This window comes from Rhea americana, unplaced genomic scaffold, assembly GCF_003343005.1.
Source record: "Rhea americana isolate MKP2758 unplaced genomic scaffold, rheAme1 scaffold_492, whole genome shotgun sequence".
Classification (NCBI taxonomy): domain Eukaryota; kingdom Metazoa; phylum Chordata; class Aves; order Rheiformes; family Rheidae; genus Rhea; species Rhea americana.
In genome coordinates, this window is record NW_028186637.1 from 105,234 (window position 1) to 122,842 (window position 17,609).

The window sequence follows — 17,609 nt, forward strand, 5'->3', positions numbered from 1 at the left end:
TGGAATGTTTTAATATAAGCTATTATGAACCTCATCTTAAAATATCACATCACAATAAAATATTGAAGCATTCCAGCCCGAGGCTATCAAAAAGAGTTGTTTGGATAGATTAAAAGTGCCCTTTTTAATTTAATTTTCAAATGCAGTTTCATGAAGATTGATTTTAACACTATGCTATTTTTCTGTTAGAAAAAAAAAAAGTTTTATCAAATCCTGCCCACCCTATTTTGCCCAAAGCATATTAGGCAAAACATCTCATTTCAAAGACATACTGAGAGGAAAGAGCACTACTACTACTTTTAGGAAACAGAGAGTGAGGATCAGAGTGAAATCTTCTTCCTTCCTATATACCAACTACCAATTTTAGGATACAGTTTAGTTATTAATTGAGTTCTAAATATTTGGGCTCTGTGGGTAAATACCTACATTTTTTTCTGTTAAGAGCACAACCAGCATAACCTGCCTATTTTTGTTTGTTTGTTTTGTTTTTTTAAACCAACCCCACGTGTGTCCTTAATGCGAAGCAGGGTTCAGCTATGGACACGTGCAAGTGAGGCTGCAGCAGCACGTCSTGCCCGTGCTTCCTTCCCACACATCCTGTCGAATACCGCAGATACTTCCCAGGGAAAGTATTTCAAGGACCATATTGGCTTCCTCACTTGTCTATGGATCGCCAAGGCGGTGGTCATGCATTTAGCATCCAGTTTACCTCCATCCGCTCTCTGCTAGGACTGATTTTGTGGTAATGAAGAAAAGTGGAACTCTGACATTAAATTTACGCTGTGCTTTATTTCAAATGTAAACATTCATAGGGCAACAAGGACAACAACAAATCACYATGCAACAGCCTGGAAAACACACAGCTAAAGTGATTTAAAGAAAYCAGGGATTTTCAATGAACAGAGCTATCTTGAAGACATAATCATCAGCTCTATAGRAAGCAGCACCACAAATAATTATCACATCCTAGGAGTCACAGGTTTCACCRATAAGCTAGGAAAGATGAGTTGTATAGGTAGCTTTTTTTTTCTTCTTCTTYCTCTTCCCTCCCTGCCTTCAAACAGCCCAGAGCAGCCCAGGTACCCCCGCACTGGCACATCTCCATGCCAGGGCACACGGTGGTGATCCCCGCTCTATAGCACATACGCTGCAGGTCAGAGGATGCGTTGGTTACAGGGCATCCTGCTGCTTGCAAAACAATGGCAAAACCTACCTGTTTTTCACCACTGGTCTTGCTCCAGAAACCTAGACCAGAAAGACAAGGATAGACCTCCTTCACTATACTTCTCTTTCTACCACCAGTTTAAAGGAAAGATCTACCCTGATGCACACAGTAGCAAATTACACAGAATTTCAGCTAAATCTCAGTTRCAAATTCCTTGCCACTGTGTTACAAAGAAATCAATGGCATAAAAGTCCTCATTTATATTAGATGAGGTCTCCTCATCTCTCCATTACACAAAAAAATATATATCTACATGCAGAAAGAAAAGGTGAGGGGAGGCTAAAGAGAAATATCTGTGATCAAGTCCCTCAGATTTCTGGTGTACTTGTAATTCGTTACTCAAACCAATCCACATAGTTTTCCTTCCATTTTGTGCTCGTGGAGGCTATATTCTAGATCTAGTTGAAGTACATCTTTATTTTCTAAGATTTCTGTTTATGGTATTTTAGTAGTACTGACCTTTCATTGTACTTTGCACAAATCCTCAGACCTTCATGCTTGCCAAGATATAATTTATCTCTAAAATTGAATATGCAGAACTGTGTTGACTGAAACTCAGCTGAATAAGTACATAAGTCTGGCATATAGTCATCTAAGCTTTCTTAATATTATTAAGTGGTTAATGTGCAAATCTATGACCAAAATATATTTTCGGGTAAATCAGATATAAATAAAAGTAGGCTGAAAAGAAGAGCTAAGCATATCAATTCCTAACATCACATTTAAGCATCTTAATGTGCATCCAAGAGCTGGCAAAAAAAATACAGCACACATTGCTGCCTGACATACAAAACCTGTATTCTCATCCACTCACACTTCTGTGTCTCTGTTTTTTTGAGGTTTTTCTTTTGTTTTTTGTTTTTTTTTAACTACTACATGTAGGAGCAGGTAGTGTTTTTTAGACTCAAGTCTTTTCAAGAACTTCCTAAAATTTAAGAGYAGTTTCATAAATAATAAAAATAATGAAGACCAAGTATCTCACTTGAAGGTTGTAATGCTAGGTAGACTATGGCCTTCCATGAACTACTAGATCTTTAAGTGGTAGTTCRAAGCATGTGTTATAAACAGTGCCTCCCGCAAGTGAGAGTGTATTGTCAGGAAAGATAGCTTTTATCCTCATATTTGTGAGTCTCCTTCACTAATGATAGGAAATCTTCAGACCAAGCAATTCATTCTTGACTGTACACGCAAATGCTTCTCTTTCCAGTAAAATTTCTACATTTTAGCACAGGCAACTTCCCAATAGGCTCCCGCAGCTCATTGAAAGTCCTCTTAGTACAAAAATCAGCCACACAGCTCATTTTTGGATACATGCCTTTTCTCTGTATTCAATCACCCTCTTCCTCTCATACCATCGGGGACAGAAGACTCGAGCAGGTTCCTTCACAGCCCTGTGAGAATCTCAGTTTTCTCTCTCCCCTCTGTGCTGTAATGGCAAATGCTGTAGTGAAGGGGAATTTGTTTCCTTAACGACCTCCAACCTTAACAACAGATTCAGCTGAGTTCTAATAAAACAATGAGGGTTCTTGAATTTTAGACTCTGCAGCTTGCAGACCTCAGTTTACAAGTCTGTCCAAGGAACCCATTGTCATTCATCTGTGAGTTCCATTTCCTAGTTTTCAGCATCTGACAGAACAAAAGAAAATAGATTACAATTTGCCAGAATTACCTGCCATCTTTCCACTCCAAAAGATTCAAAGCCTATCTGCAAAAATAGCATTCATGCACAAAAATGAACGCATTGCAACTTAGTGGTAGGATGTGAAGAGGAGGAAGGGAAATTGATGAATGAGTAAGAAACACAGAAAGAGAAAGAAAATAACAGAGGGTTGCTAGGATTTCATTGTTTTCTTTTGTCTGAATATACAGACACTAGAGAAGATAAACGAAGACTTAAAAACACAAAACCTGCTTTTCCCTAGGCACATATCTACTGCAGCACACTTAGACACTTGCTTTGTTCAAAGGATGTTCCCTTTTACAGATAAACTCCCTATTTTTCAGGAGAAAAAAGAAGAGGAATTTTAAGACTGAAGTCTTGAACACAATACCGTCACTCTTGGTTATCCACAAGTTAAAATTTATGCCACACAAGGAAATATTTAAAACCACTTTTTTCACTGAAATTCTATATTCTGAGCTCTATGGCTTCCACATCAGACTCAGTGAAAGTGYTGACACCTAGGCAAATCAAGATAGCTTTTTTCCTTTTTTTCTGATACTGTTCTGCCTTGCTCAAGATRACTAGCTATTATATTATGGTATATTTTTACTTGCTGTCTTTCTAATAAGCTGGTATATGAGAGAAATAGGAAAGATACTCAACTCCAGGAATTTTTGCCTATCTAGATGCTAGACAAAAATACAACTCCAAAACTTCTGAATAGGTCTTCATGTCTAGGAGACATGAATATAATTAATACAGGTGAGATTATGGTGGAACAATAACAACTTAAACCTCTCTTCCAGGAATTCCCAAGGCTGATGATATTGCACTTCATTGCCTTTTTACCAGGCTTGGAAAGATTAACAGAAGGGAAGCGATATATTCCTTTAAGGGAAAAGTGAATGGAACAGGAAATGGGAAATGCTCCCCTCGCTCTACGTCCACTTGAGCAGGCCACCTCGTGCAGGTATGGAAGAGCTTTCTGAAACACCGGTGTTGGTGGCGGCCACTGTATCCAACACTGGAGCTTCACAGATGCATTGGCATGCAACGTTGGTACAACTCAGGACTTCAGACTACATTTCCACTGYAATTCCTGAGTGACTCTCCCTGCATTATTAGGAACAGGTAATTCTTGTTTTCAGATTTCTTAAACAATATCAATAAGCAATAACTCCTGCTTCAAGGACTGACTTTCTTTCCATAAGGTGCTTGCAGTTTTGCTAGTTCAGGTACTTTTATTTGGCATAAAGGGCAAGATTCAAAGTGATACTGTCGCATTTAAGATGTAAAACAGGCAGAAATGAGGTGATCCAAAATTGTATCCCAGAAAGTTGCTATCTATTCTGTTTAGACACCCAACAGGTTGCAGGTTTTGACATTTCATTGCAAAAGCCTAGGCATTCAAAGACTTGTTCTTCAGTACACTCAAAGATACCATCATCTTTGCTAAACCGAACATCTGTCTAGGTACTTCACTTTTGCCTAAGGCAGTCTAGAGTTTGCAGAGTAGGTGACCCAACCCAAATTAYGCGCAGAAGCCACTGAGCAAAACACATTCAGGGCACTGAGTGCAATCAAAATCAAAGAAGCTTAAGACTCTTTCATTCATAAAACAGGACCAGGAAAGACACTTTCTATCACTAATCCATTTACTATGGCTGTCTAAAACAAACTCTCCTAGGAAGAAACTCAAACTTAGGTCTCCCTCCCTCAAGCTCCATGATTTATTCCTAAATGTTAAAGTCAAGCTACTACTCTACTTTTTCTCTGTGAAATTTCCTCCTTGAATACAATAGACCAGTCTCAACAGGAAAGATGAAGGATGCTCTCCAGGGAAATACCAGGTGACGGTGAACACAAATTCCTAACCATCAGGCAAYGTGGAGTTAATCTCTCAGCCTGAGGAGGGACTTTAACCCCAAYCTCCCTGTTCCTGTCCCCTGTTACCATCACTGTCACACAGCTGTCATTGACTCCAGAGTCAAATAAAAGAATGAGCGTGCCATCTCCAATTCATGTGGGTGGCTGTGACATTCCAGTTTTATATTGTATCTGACCACAGCACACATGTCTCAGCATGCTGGAAGTCATGAATTTCATTCTCTGAGCTAGCACTACAACACCTTGAAGCCTATAAGGTATGGCCCAAATTCCCTATACAAGGCTCAACATAAGAAATATCTACATCTTTTTCACTGACTTTTCACTGACATTGAAGACCTCTCTATACATGTTGCTGGGTTAATTTCTCTCTCATATAGCTTATTTCTGCTATAAATAGTTTATATGCCTTATTAGCTTGAGCCCAAATTCTCATTCATTACAAAACATCAGGTTGCCTTTGGGTGCCTACTCTCACGCTGTTTCTCCCTAGATTACCAAAAAAAAAAAAAAAAAAAAGAAAAAAAAAAAGAAAAAAAAAAAGAAAATAAAAACCGACTACGTTAACCTAAAGACCTCTATGTCATCAAAAATATCTTACATCTTAGGTGTTGAAAATCATCCAAAGAGTAGCAGAAAGAAACAATCTTCCCAAAGGAGGTGYTAAAAATGCACAGACTAGCTCAGTCTGCTAAGAAACTGCCAGAACCCTGCCAATATACATCTATACAAACATACACACATACTTATATATACACATACACACAATTCACATATCTGGCATCAATCATAGTTCCAAAAACATCTTCCTTTGTAGGACAAAAATGTCCTTTATATATATATATATATATATATATTTGCACACACATATATATACATATTTATACATATATATACACACACACACACACATATTTAATTCCTCATTTTTCTTTTTACCTTCAAACAAAACTTAATGCATCTGTCCTATTGTTTGTTTTATTAATTAGCCGTTTCCAGAGTAATAGGCCAATACAATCCTCCTTTTTCTGCCTTTTGGGCGAGGGGAACTATCCCAGGGCATCAGCCTTGTGTCAAAGCTGAGCATTATTACCTCAATTCAACATCCTGCTAAGGGCTTTCCTGTTCCCAAATCTCCTTAACTCTTCTTATCCCAGCAAAAAACTTTTTCTCTTATTAAAGGTTTGCTACGATTTTAACCCAATGATGGATATTACTGTCTTTTTCTTTCTTTCTTTTTTTTTTTTTTTTTTTTTTTTTTTTTTTTTTTTTTTTTCCTAGCATAAATTGTCATTTTGCATTTCCCACCCACTTAATGTATACTTTCAATGCACATAAGCTCAGCACTGTAAATCTTCTCCTTTTCTTTTAACCCTTCAGCACTTCTGGCTTCTCTTTTATTGCTAAAACACACAATACGTTAGATTGTGTAAGAGCATCTAACTTAAAATAAACTGCCATCCTGTTTGCTTTTGGGATCAATAGCCTATTCATCTTCTGTTCTGTTGCTGCCTGTAGCTGCTAGAAAAAAGGCTCACGATGAATGTCACCTTTTTGTATACACTACATAGGTGACAACAAGCTCTTGTTGCATCTCTTGCACACTCTCCCATATGCTCAGGGCACTGGGGAATTACTTCAGCTACCGTCAACTGCCACAGCTGAATCTGTTTTACTGGMATCCGACTTCCCATTTCTACTGCCACGGCACGACTTCTCTCCTACGTTTATAGTTGCTGTAATTTCAGCACAAGCTGGAAGCAGTGCTGCTGGAAGCTACCRTAGGAGAATATTTCAGTATCATGTTGACAGAAATACTGATCACATTCACAAGAACAGCTGTACTGCTSGCTCCAGGAAGAGGAAGAATGACCTAGCCTTATAGCTATGCTATTAGCTTCAAAGTTATGAGATTTTTTTAAAAGTAATAAGATCATCTTAGCTTTTAGCATTTACATCTTCCAAGTTTCATTCTACAAATTCAAGGACTAGATCTTCCAAAATGCTAGGTGAGAGGTTTAGGTAACTGCCTGATTCGGCAGGGGGATGGATCAAACAATATTGTGAAACCCATCAGAAGACTATAAGCATTGAGGAAACTGAAACYTATGTGGAACTTGAAGCTTTTTCAAGATAATAGCCTTTCTTTAATGTCTTTTGTTACTAGATAAAAACAGAAAGTGGAAATATTACTTGTGCTGCTCCAACAAAGATAGTCAAGAACCACCCATGTTGTCACCTTTTGAACAAAGAACAGGACTGCCGTTTCCCTCTTTTGTAAATATTTCCATCATACTTTTCATCAGAAAGAAGATACTAGTTCCAAATATCTTGGTTTGCTTTCTATTCAGTTCTGCAATCAGAAATTAATATTACCTCTAGATGGAAGGCATTGTCACTTTGYTGCATGAAACACTACAGATGAGCAACTGCAGCGTGCCCAGGCCTTCCCCACGTCTTACATTCTGTGCTCCAGTAGACACCAGCATCTAATGTCATCTTTTTGAGCTATACGAAATAAAAGAATATTTTCTTTAGTGTTTTCACCCTTCCATGCTACATTTAGTGTATATATTTGCTAGAAAAGCAAAGGCCAGTGGATAAATGTTTCTAAATTGCTTTGTTACTGGTAAAAATAGGTGTTTTGTTATCTGTCGCTTCCATCCTTGGGAGCAAACTGTTTGTAGCAGGGATGCAGGTCTGAGCATTGTCTTAACTACTTATGGTAACAAATCTTTCGAGTACTAGGCCTTCGTTTCCATAGCAACTGTCTAATAATTTGCTAGATAACATTTATGTGATAAACAAGCCTAGAAATCATTGTTGACTCACATTAGAAGAAAYCCTATACATTTTGTGCTGCACTCTCAGAGGCAGCAGTTGCACTGTACGGCTCTGAGGTTTCTTATTTCACATTAGGAGGTACTCAATCTTCTCCAAGAAGTAATAGGATTAAGCAATTTCCCCAAGCATCATAGAATATTCAACACAACTCATTTTAATGTGATCAGGATAAAGGCAACATCCTCTGCATCTGTCACCACACTACGCATTCACAATTAATTAAGAAATGCATCTGCAAGCAGTGCCTCATTTAAAAAGGTTCCTTGAAGGAAAGAAAAATAAAGAAACAGCAGCCTGCAAACGTACTCTTCCTAGAGCTTTCAAAATTAGTTTAGAAAAATTAATATAGGTATTAAAATGAAATAAAAATCCTGAGCCATATCAGAGTTCCTTACCAGCCTTTTGTTTTATTTCTTGCCATTTCTTTTTAAAGCTAGTATGTGCCATCATATTGGGCATCCAAAGGAAGAAGAAACACAGCACAATTGTCACAGTGAAAAAGGGGCATTGGAAACATGGCACAGCCCAGTGACAGAGGAAGTTAGATGGAAATATGGAGTATCCTCACTCCTGGTCTTTAAAAATAGCACTTCGGTAGAGCAATACTGGTCCAAATTGTGGTTGAGTAAAGAACAGAGCTACCTGCCTGGCTGGGAAATGTGTATATCAACAGAAGATAGGAACATCTAAAGCTGACTTTGCTGGATAATAGTTAGCTTCATTTTTCTCAAAAAGTAGCATGGAAACACAGGAGTCCAGAGATGCAGAGTTTGTCTGACTAGGCAGCTGCTGTTGTTTGTGCTACTGTCGTCGGCATACCTTCACTGAACAACATTCACGTCATAAAAACAAAAACTCCTTAAAATCATTGTTGATTCACCTTGAAAGTTACTTTTCCATTTTATTGTGTTAACACTRCCATTGCATTTTTCCAAAACCTGATTCCTATAATTTCCTGTTTCACCTTTTTGACCTGAAATCCAAACCATATTTGATAGGCTGCTGACCACCTGAGCAAAACATAATGGCCAGGGAAGTCATTTAACGTGGGTCGCAGCACCAGAGAGTTCCCTTTCATTGTCATTAGGCTCAAGGAAAATGAAACTCAAACCGTAACACATTCATACAAGACCAAGGTTTAACATTTGAAATAGGAACCAGTGAAACTCCTTAGCCTATATTATTATGCAAGAGTTTTGATTAGATCATCACCATGCTCCCTTTTGGCTTTTAAATCTGTGCATCTTAAAAAAAAAATATGTATTTCAACTCAAAAATCTAGTTTATAATCCCTTAGTGCTTGCAATTAGAGTTGCATGAATTATTTATTCAGAATCCATAACTGCAAACAAGTTTCTCAAGAGTTTAGCCGAGTTTTGCTCAGGCCAATTTATTTCTTGTGGTAAAAAAATGTACATAAACAACATAATTGTCCTTTGAATTTCTGAGTAAGAATCTCAATGCAAACTGTAAGGCTATGTGAGGAACCTGAACTTAAGCCAACGTAGAGTAAAGCCAGTGAAGGAAAAAAAAAAGTAGATTTTCCAGAGTTTGAATCAGAGTCCCTTTGGAATGGTACCTTTCAGGGAAAAAAAAAAAAAAAAAATCACAGATTTTTGGAAATACTTATAATAGACATCATTAATTTGTTTCTTTTTCCTCAGAATATAACAATACCACCACAATGTATCATGATTTCTAGTTGTGTATTTGCATAACTAAATACAAAAATAAAAGGAAAAATACTTAAAGAAATTATACATTCTGGTTTTAACATACACATTTTTTACTATATAAATAATCGCCTTTTCATATTTGAATTACTGATTTTAATGTCATGCATGTCTTAGAAGTTTGTTAATTTGATCTTAAAATCTTCTGTGTTAAAATCAGCAAGAAGTTTAACTTCCAACTCCCATGTCTCTGTGCATCTTTTATGTGAAGCATGCTGAGCTTTTTACAAGTACTGTGGAGATCTCAGATAACCTGCTTCTATTGTAAGATATTTAATACATCTTTATCACTGTTTCCAGTTTGTAGTGGAAGTGATAGATGATTAGGAAAGCACATAGAAGAATGTAGGTATTGAAGTACCGTGAATTACAGATTTTGATATTGCTCTTTCATACAACAGATTGATTAGTAGGCAAGTAGTTGAATTATTTTTAAGTAGTGATTTTCATCTTCCTCCGTAACGTTCAAGACTTCATTCCTCCCATAATCCCCTGAAGCCAGTACCCCGGATTCAGCTCTTTAGTTTTGATCAGAAATCTTGTGAGCAGATGTTTGATTTTAAGGACAAAGTTTAAGGAAATTCAGTCTTTCCCAGGACTTTATTAAATATGCAATGTATACTTGCATGCATATGTACACAATTTGAAAGATTTGGTTTACAGTTCTACAGATAAAAGGTGTCATTCCATTTGATGTAATATGCCTCACTCAGAGTGCACGGAGCTGTCTTGGCATGAGCTCACTCCGTACAACTCCAGTGCTATAGAATACATCCCTAACGGGTCTTAAGACCAGCCTTCCTCCTTTAAATGCTATGTGACTTTTCTATAAGGGTGAGGCCAGTTCCTGTGTATCACAATATATTTGGTTAGCTCATCAGTTGTAATTGGATATATAAAATCTTTTAGTATCACCAAAATAATCAGCATTCATAAAAACAAGTAAATTTGAGTCAATTGTTACCCTACTAATCTCATCTGGAATAACCGTTACTTGTACAGCGGTTAATGGCCCCCAGTAATTAAATAAATAAATAAAACTTTGCCACACTACTCTATCAAAAGATTTCAATCTGTCTAGATTTTAGAAACCGATTTTGAACCAGTTTTGTAACCGACAAACGCATTTGCTATACGCGTATATTTTGTGATCAGTTCATCATGCTATGTCTCTCTAACAAAGTGGGTGCTTGACAGACAAATGATTTTACAGTACAATAAGGCAGAACACTTCACATCCAAGTGTTTCGCCTTGGATTGTCAACCCGTGTCAGCTAACAGCTGTGTTTTGAAAGAAATCCCTCTGAGCTATCTCTTGTACCCAATCTCCAGCAAGCTGTACGTTTCCCACAGCAAGGTGTAGCTTCACCTACTGTCATCCATCCTCTCCTCCTGTCGCCAGTCAGCGAGCCATCATTTCACTCCGCTTCCATATGTTGTTCGCACTGGCATGAACTCAACATATGTGATATTACCGCCCTGAAACGCATCAGTCTGAGCGCTGCTTTCATTAATGYGCTGGGATAGGTGGGTGTGAGGAGAATAAATGTCACTGGACTGTATCACTTGCATAGTACAACGGCAAGAAATATAGAAGACAAACATTTATGAGAGAGGAAGTTTCTCCTAAGAGTGAACATTTGAGACCTACTTTGTATTTAGAGTTGAAAGATCTGGTAATCTAAAACTCCTAATCATTCCTAGTGTACAATCATTTTGACTAGAACATCATTTTTTCCTATGAACTGCACTTTCAAAACTGTTATCACAGGAGGTAAAATGAGAGAAAATTCGTGATTTACCAAAAAACTAGTTAAAATATGGTGGTTCCAGCCAGATAAACGGGGCCCTACATCCAGGTGCAACACAAATTAGCTTCCTCAGATTACAAATATGTTCTTCCTTTACAGGTTAGAAAGCTTAAGAAATGGTGAGATCATACCATGAGAGGCCAGAAAAGGAAACAAATGGAAGGGAGCCAGGAATCAACTAATATCAGAACACAGATTTATCTAACACATCCAACATCCACTGTCCAGTTTTCAACTGTGCTTAAGTGCATTAGGAGCCTCACGTTTCCAAAAGTCTGAAGTAACATAAGAAGATTATATCCAGCTGCTTATGTCATCTTATCCCGTCTGTGAGGAAAGACATTTGTTTATACTCTAAAATTTGTTTATGCTCTAAAACAATATAACCATAAAACCATTGTTATTTTTGACATTTCAACTAATATCGACCACTGCAACTCATCTGCTCAGTAACGCAGCTTATGTGAGCACGTCAAATCCATTCCCGTGCTCYATACATTAGTTTTCCTAAAACTGAGTTATAGTTATGGTTCAATGCCCTAAACATACGTATACTCTTTTTAAAACTAATGAATATTATTTCTTCTGAAGTAGGAAATGATGTCTTTTTCAGACTCATATGTTTCTGAGTATAAGAAACTTATCGGTCTTATCCAAAATTAATTCCTTAATGAGTTTTTCCTATWAAAATAATTCTGAAAATATCAATGATGATTTTCAGAGTTTGAGCTTCTAAGACTCTGAAATTCTCTCTGACATTTGCGCTTGTAGCTCTCATATAATTCAAACACGCATGAAAAGAGAATATGAGACAGACAAATTTTGAAACAGACTAATTACCAAATTAAAATATATATACTCAAAATGGCTGTATTTATGTAGGCACATACAATAGCGGCATTTTGAAAGATACCTATATATATACACTACTCAAATAAAATACAATTACCAGATCGCACGTGCCCCCAGCTCTGCACTTGCAGTTCCTTACAGCGACTTTTTCTGAGTAGCACTGGCATATTTTCTTATCAGGACATCAAAAAGCCAGATCATAAATAAATAAATAATGGCAAAGKTTTTTTTTATTATTATTATTGCTGCTACAACAAACACAAACCAGCGTTTCACATCAAATCCTCACAGAGTTTTACCAGGAGGGGGGGACCTATGTGTCCTTTGAGCATTTAAAAATGTCACCTGTAGCACAGAGAGCTGTATTGGAAGTCTTCACCAATTCTGATTAAAATGCATTCTCACAGCACTTCTGCTCACTGAATCTGATTAGTTATTATGTATGATGCCTTGATTGTGATAAAAGTCAACAAACTGGAAAGCAGCAAAGAAAGGTCAATGTGCCTTTACAATCTTTACTAGAATCACTCTACAGTTAAAAATACTGGAACAAGAATTAATCCAATGAATAAACTTAATTCATTTTTGATTTGATGCTTCTTTAAAGGTTCATACTGAAGCTGATACGCAGAGGCTGTCTTTGGTTTTAGATTTTTGTGTGTGCACATCCCGAGAATACCGTTCTCACCTGGGAAGGCTGCAGTGCGGATGCAAAAGGATGATGAAGCAGTGGGAATCTCAGGAAAATCTCTGATCCTGAGAGCTGCAAGGATCTAGAGGGGAAGAGGAGGAAATAACTGGAAGCTGATACTCCAACACTTATTTAGCAGCATTTATTACTGAGGACTCCATCTGTTGGCTGTGCTGAAGAGAGATATGAGGATATGCTATGCTACCACTGATGTTTATTTTCCTGCTAAAAAGTAGTTGTGATTACTGTCGCTCCCTTGGTGTAGTACCTACCTTCTGCAACCTAGCTATAGAAGAGAGAGARAAAAAAAAAGCCACCTCGTGGTGGGTCATGGGCTGACAGCAACCAGATTGAACAGCTCAGCTGATAACCAATGAACACCACAGCACGAGCAAAAGGCCGATGGACAGGACGGATAGTAAACTCCAGTGGGCTCTAAATACCATGCCAGATTCTGCCAAACTGACCAAAAGTCCTTCAAGTCACGTTTCCAACACAGAGTACTTCTATGTAGCTAGCTTTGTAAGGGGCACACTCTTCATAGCCGACGAACTCATTCAAAATGACTTTTCCCTGGAAGGGATTTTTCCCCAGTCTCAAAGTTCTGACATGTCATAACTTAAAGTCACAATACTTTGCATTTTCAAAGTCTGCATGAGTGTTTGGAGGTTTCTACAGCACATGGGTTACAATCCCCCTCTTCTACTGGGGCTTGAACATTGAGAGACTGGCTTTCAGACACACTGGAACGACTAATCATGCCAATAACATGTGCCTCCCTGAAAGGCACAAGGAATGGGATGATGTCTATGAGGGACATGCCCTAGGGAAGGAAATAAAGTCAACCAAATAATGAAAGCAAATATTCACAAAGAAAATTAGGAAACAACAATTCTGTAATTCATATATGATTTTTCTCTTAARGTCACTGGTCATACGCCATGAACATAGATTGATTATTCAGAACTATTTCAAGTATTTTTATATTATAAGTTATTTCTCYTTTTCTTCTTTTTTGCACATTTTTGTAACTGGCTCAAGTAAACAGAGGCAAGGTCAGTTAATAACTAATAACATCACAAAAGACTGAGAAGCTTGGGAAGGGATTTTTCAGGTGACTCAAAATTAATGCCAGTGGACAGTCAGTGTCCATTTTTAATTTGTCTCAACAAAAATAACTTTGGGATATTAAAAAATCTCATTCTTAAGAAATCATGTTATAAACCATCCAAATATTAGCAAGAATCAGAAATACCACACCAAGGTAAGTCTGCCTTAACATATCATTTCAGTTGATCGTAGTTTGAGGCTATTAAACTTACATACAATGTAACTGCTAGAATCCTGTGGTTTGCACATTTAACTCATCTTTGAAATTACTCAGTGATTTTAAGAGTGACTCTAATGATTGTCAGTCAGTGTAACAAAGTCTCATCTTAAATTCTTTCTGAATTGATTTTCTGATTTCCATTGTTACCAAATCTTGACAGTTCGAGTCCTCCAACAAATGAGACTTTACTAAAATCCTCAGTGTATAACTGCTGTTACTTTCAAGCTTTGGTTTTTACCCTTCTTCCCCTGCACCATCCCCTCAAGTACATTTTCAGTTTTTGTGGGCTCAGGGAAAGGTGGCTAAAAATGTGAACTTTTAGAAATTCAAAAATAAACAGTAAATAATATTTTTTTCCAGTTATATTCTTTTCAAAAACTAAGTAACACTGTTACTGCATGATAGCCAGGATCTGTCTCATAACATTTAAATGCGTAGTGTTGATAACAATTTTTACACAAGTGGCAAGCAGAGTCTCAGGCYTGCAGAAATCAGAAGCTTCCTTAAAAAGTATCGCACTTTGCAATACCTACACCTAACAAACGCTGTTATCTGTAAGGCAGGGCCAACCCACCATTTCTGCTGATTTCAGTGGAGTTTACGACTTTCCTCCCCTTCTGTTGCTCATCAGCTCTGCTCACTGAGAGCCAGCTTTGAGATTCAGGATCCTCTTCCTTCTTAGCTCAAAAGTAGCCACAGTCCCAAATCACTGAGATTTCCCCTGTCATTAGTGTTTCTGAAAAACAGAGAAAGGAATAAGAAAAGCTAAGTAGCATGCAGTACTGTGAAGTGTTATTATATGAGGTCATTAGTTGAAGAAGTATAAAAAAAAAGGGGGAAAAAAACACACAACAAACACTGCTTTGTATCTGTCATCTGAGCTGTTCTTCGCAGTATAATGTAGTCCACAGTCTAAATTCTCCATTTCTGGAATGAAAGTCAAGTAAATAAACGTGATTTTGCTGTACCAAAAGAGCCATTCTTAAAACAAATGATGGATTTTCAGTGAATACATATGCAAACCTCCAGAAATGGCCTTGAGTTTTGATAGYGTATCTCCTATTAAGTGGCCTGCTAGCTGAACTGGCTGCTACCTTTGCCTGGTATCTCTTCCATCTCTTAGCAAACTCACAAGATCTTGTAAAGAGCTTTAATAACTGCTGAGTTTTAGCTCCAATATACATTGCTTGCATGATTATTTCATTATTTCCACGTATGCAACCCTCTGTGGAAATTGCCTTTTGTGGCACAGAGTTTGTCCAGTGTAAAATCCCAGGGCATACCCCTATTTAAAAGATGACACACTTTATTAGCTTTCATTTAATATCTGCTTGTGCTGCAGACAGATTTAAAAAAAAACCACACACATTATGTAATTAGCTCTGATTTTATCGATTGCCTGTTGATGTGTGTTACTAACAGCAAATTTAATAAGCTTAGTGCAGGAAAGAGTGCAATCATTGTGCAAGAAATTTAGGAAGTGACTGCCACCCATAGACTAAAAATGACATAACACAATAGATGTCTATAAGCAGCTATAGGCTAAGAATGAGAAACTCCATCAGGCAGGCAAGAAGAGTGTCTCCTGTTAGCTTTCAGTGCTGCTCCCGTTTTTAGATGGCACTGCGTAGAAACTTAAMGGTCACAGGAAACTAAACATTCTTGATATCATGATTTTTATAAAGTTACTTAYAGGGTCAATGCTAATKTAAAAAATGATCAAGTTTAATCTAYCTTAAAACAATAACGTTAGAYGAAACAGTCTTTTCCAAAATATATGAACTTAAATGTGCTTGTACCAYAGGTAAAATTTAGCTTAAAAAAAAATTAGTTAATTAGGTTGGGGGGGGGGGAAGCTTATTTAATTCAAAATTTCCAGGCACCTTTGTCACGTGCAAAATTCTGTCCTGTAAAGACGAAAGCTGTAACAAGTAAACCTGAGATAGGAAGGTATTCTCCTCTTTGATTATAATAGACACTGACACTTTCACTAAGCYTTGAAATTTTATACAAAAGTGTTACTATTCCAATGATATAAATGATTTCAGATAGATATTTCATTTTAGTCTTTATTTCAGGACTTTTAAAATTAGTGTACAACAGTAGAGAAAATTAAGGAAGGATTTTTTTGTGTGTGTGGAAATATCTTGTTCTAGAGAAAAGTAGAGAGTTTAATTATAACAAAGTATCACTTGTTTACAGGATGTCACATGTGCAAAACAAGCCTTCTTTTTTGGAACTGTTACATCTAATTCAGGGTGGTAAGAGTTAGTAGTATAAATACGCAGGTGACAACTGTAATGCCTGGACCTAGCTCAAAGTCATGCAGTCATTTATTCTATTTTTCCCACTGTCCCACTCCAGGGCTAGTGCCAGATGATGGTGTGCAAGCTCCTACTTGGGATCCAACTGATGTGTGGACAAAGTACTGTTATAGTTCTTCACATCAGCGTAACCTATAGCAGTTTTCAGTTGAAGCAGCAGCTGCTGACAGGAAGAACAGTCTTTGCTTTTTCTGCCTCCAAAGAAAAGAAGAAAGTAGAGTGGAATTGTTATCCAGCACTGATTCAGCTGACCCCGGTTAGCAGATTTATGGCAGGCATTGCTAGAGTGCAAATGGGAGACATTGCCAYATAGTGTTAAGGATGCTTTCCAAAGTATTTAATAGCAATATAGAATACTAAGGAAAAGCTCTAGACAAAGAAATGTAATTACTGCAATAAAGGAACATTTTTTGCACAGTTTCACTTTTTATGGATCAGTAAGAACTATACTGAGCATCACATGGCAAGATGATAGCTGGCCAAAGAGTGATTCAATCACCTGCAGACAGCTAATAACCCCATCACCCAGAGACAGCTAATCACTTGCACAAGATGAACTRATGGTGCCTATGCATTATCCGGTGACGGGTAATTCAAAACCATCAGCATTTAGGTCAAATATAACAATACTTCTGGTCACAGTGCAAAAATCATCATGGTAACAGCTCTCAGTCCCAGGGCTTTTTGTGCTGCTTGTGACCATATTTAGCACTACATTCCCTGTGCAAGTACAATCACCTAGTGGAGTTGATTTCTACACAGTAGGATCTGCTGAACTGTGATCAACCTGAATAAGCTATTATCCTATGAAAAGCTATTTAGAGCAAAACCAGAACAAAACAAAATACGTTCRAGGAGAATTTCAAAGATACATACTGAAAACAGAAATAATATACTAAGTAAACACACCATAGAATAATCCCCTGTGAAATTCACGTGTACGTTAGAATTTCATTTTCTCCTAATCCTTATGTGCAAACTTCAYATTAAGAAACTAAGCCCAGAAATTCCCACCATTAGTTAAAAAACCAAGCCAAAGAAAACTACAAAAACGTAAGCTGATATTTCCATTAAGGAATAAGCGTTTTCTTCCAAATTCCGAACAGTAACTTCCTAGAGATGTCACTCCCTAAGAAGCTGACTGGTGAAAATACAGACACTGGAATAGCTTCGCACTGGTGCACGATTCTTGTGGCAGGTACACTATTGTCCCAAGTACAGCTGTATGCACAACTCCCTGCTACAAGGT

At 37.4% G+C, this 17,609-nt stretch overlaps 1 long non-coding RNA gene across 1 annotated transcript in view; it reads right to left on the reverse strand.

The window, feature by feature from the left end:
- LOC146588844 (uncharacterized) overlaps positions 1–14,761 on the reverse strand; it is a 111,736-nt gene extending 96,975 nt beyond the window's left edge. The window contains exons 1-2 of the long non-coding RNA XR_014897342.1: positions 14,611–14,761; positions 12,704–12,788 (exon numbers count right to left, since the gene is read on the reverse strand). This is a non-coding gene — a long non-coding RNA (uncharacterized LOC146588844). The remainder of the gene's footprint in view (positions 1–12,703; positions 12,789–14,610) is intronic.
- Between the last annotated feature and the right edge of the window lie 2,848 nt (positions 14,762–17,609).